This window comes from Aphanomyces invadans (assembly GCF_000520115.1).
Source record: "Aphanomyces invadans strain NJM9701 unplaced genomic scaffold supercont1.3, whole genome shotgun sequence".
In the NCBI taxonomy this organism is placed as follows: domain Eukaryota; phylum Oomycota; class Saprolegniomycetes; order Saprolegniales; family Verrucalvaceae; genus Aphanomyces; species Aphanomyces invadans.
The window spans coordinates 2,411,669-2,413,981 of NW_008580148.1; positions in this window are offsets into that span (position 1 = coordinate 2,411,669).

The window sequence follows — 2,313 nt, forward strand, 5'->3', positions numbered from 1 at the left end:
CAGTATTACGAGTACTGCAATGAATGTGCTGAAGCTACTGTGTCGCTTGTTACAAAGATTGGCATCCGACCGATTGGAACGTGTATCGAAGCGAAGGCGAAGAGCTTTGCTGCTATGATGCACTTTGGAACGGATGTGGCGTTGATTACGAACGCTGATTGGACTCAGTATTTTCAGTACGCTCTGAATTACCATAGCCCTGATTTTGGCGACTTGGAGGCCAAGATCCACACGACGGTTGTCATGGATGACATGGAATTGTACCCGGACAAGTATTTTGACAAGTGGGGTTACTCGTATAGGGCACAGCTGGACAAGAACAACATGATGTCTTTCGTCAAGCATCCTAAGAACGCGGTAAAGGCGTTAATTGAAGGAATTCGGCCGCCAGCATTGAAGGCTGTGGTCAAAATCACTTGGAGTTGGATCACAAGCATCTCCGCAACTCTGTGTTGCAGTTATGGAGTTTGCTAGATCAAATTGGTTGCGCAGCTTGAATTCACGCGTGCCGCGAAGTCGAACGGTCTGGTGAAGGTTCCTGAAGAGCCTACAGTGAAGGCCAAGGTGTAGACACAGCCAGGTACTGGCTTAGACCAAACAGTCGGCAATGGGTCGACGAGGAAGTCAGTCAATTATTGGAGCTGCCAAGGGAATCATCACTTGGCTGATTGCAGCGCGACGTCGGAGTCCGACAAGAGTGCTATTCGCGCTAGGTACTAGGAAGATCGGCGTGCTGACGATGTAGCTGTGGACGACTCGGCCTCCAAGACAGACCCGGTGAAGGAAGTCAAGAAGACTGGTAAGAAGGATCTTACCAAGCCCAAGGCAAAGGCTTTGAAGTGGCCGGACAAGCCGCCGACGGACGGCAGTTGCTGGGCCGTGGTGGTGGACGGGGGCTTGGACGAGCCCGTGCCCGCGTTATTGGACTCAGGTTGCGACTCTGGCACCTTTGTGTCGCTGGGTTAGTCAATGGGTTGACGAAGACATCGTCGTTGGATCTGCATGTGTCGGATCTAGACACGCCACAGGTCATGGAAGGATTTGGCGGCGTCCCTTTGACGCTTTTCCAGCACGTGGTGTTCCTTGAGTTAGCTTTGCTTGTGGGTCACACGACTGTAGTACTTAAATCCGTCAGTGCGTGGGTGAACCACACGGATTTGACGCCGTCCATCACGATTGGACGACCAGTGATGAAGATCTTGGGGTATTCGACTAAATGTCTCCTCCGTAGTGCGGCGGAATCCCCAACGAGCTTCGATTTGAGCGAGCTCTCTGTCTTAGACAACGATACATCGGCTATTTGTCGCACTCTGAAGGCAAGGAAGGCTCACTCGATGCTGAAGGTGATATGGATGCCGACAGTGATGACAATGACTGCGTGGGGCAGTCGGTCAGTGGCGTATTGAGAGCCAAGGTGGTCGAGGCAATCGCCAATGGCTTGTCTAAAAAGGGTGGCGCACGTTTGGCCATGATTTTGGAGAGGTATGAAGATATTTTCCGCTTGGAGTTCAAGATGGATCCTCCAATTGCGGTGGAACCGCTGAAAGTGCGGTTTAAGGTAGACGCAATGCCGACAACCAGTAAGGCAAGACGTTATTCGCCTTTGCAGACAGAATTTCTGCGCGCTCATGTTGGTGCAATAGTCGATGCTGGTCTAGCTCGACGCACAAATCGCTCGCGATGGTGTTCACCGCCTCGGATTGTTGCCAAAAAGGACGGCTCTATGCGTATGACCGTGGACACACGCGGCCCCAACTCGCAAACCGAACCGATGCAGTGGCCTATCCCAGTTCTCGAAGTTGTGATGGCTCGTTTGGCCGGGACGAAGTGTTTCTTTGCCCTGGATTGGTTCAAGGGCTATTGGCAGCTCGCTTTGGAGGCCACCAGTCGAGAGGCATACACAATCATGGGGGTTGACGAAATGGTGGAGCCCAATCGTGTGTTGATGGGACAGTCTGACACCGTGGCGTACTGCCAGTCCGTTGCACAGACGATCTGTGGAGATCGTTATGGCAAAGGGATCGAGGCGTGGCTCGATGATGTGTTGGGTAGTGCAGCAGCGGAACCCGAGCTCTTAGACATCTTGGAGTGGCTCCTGGAGCGTGCGCAGACGTTTGGCCTCAAATTCAATCCATTGAAGTGCGAGTTTTACGCGCAAAATGTGGTGTGGTGCGGCAAGAGGATCTCTGCCGTTGGTATCTCACATGATCCGCTCCATTTAGCGGGGTTGATTGAGCTACAGCCGCCCAAGACAGCGCAGGAACTTCAACAGTTCGTCTGTGCGTTGAATTGGATGCAGCAGTCTATTCCGAA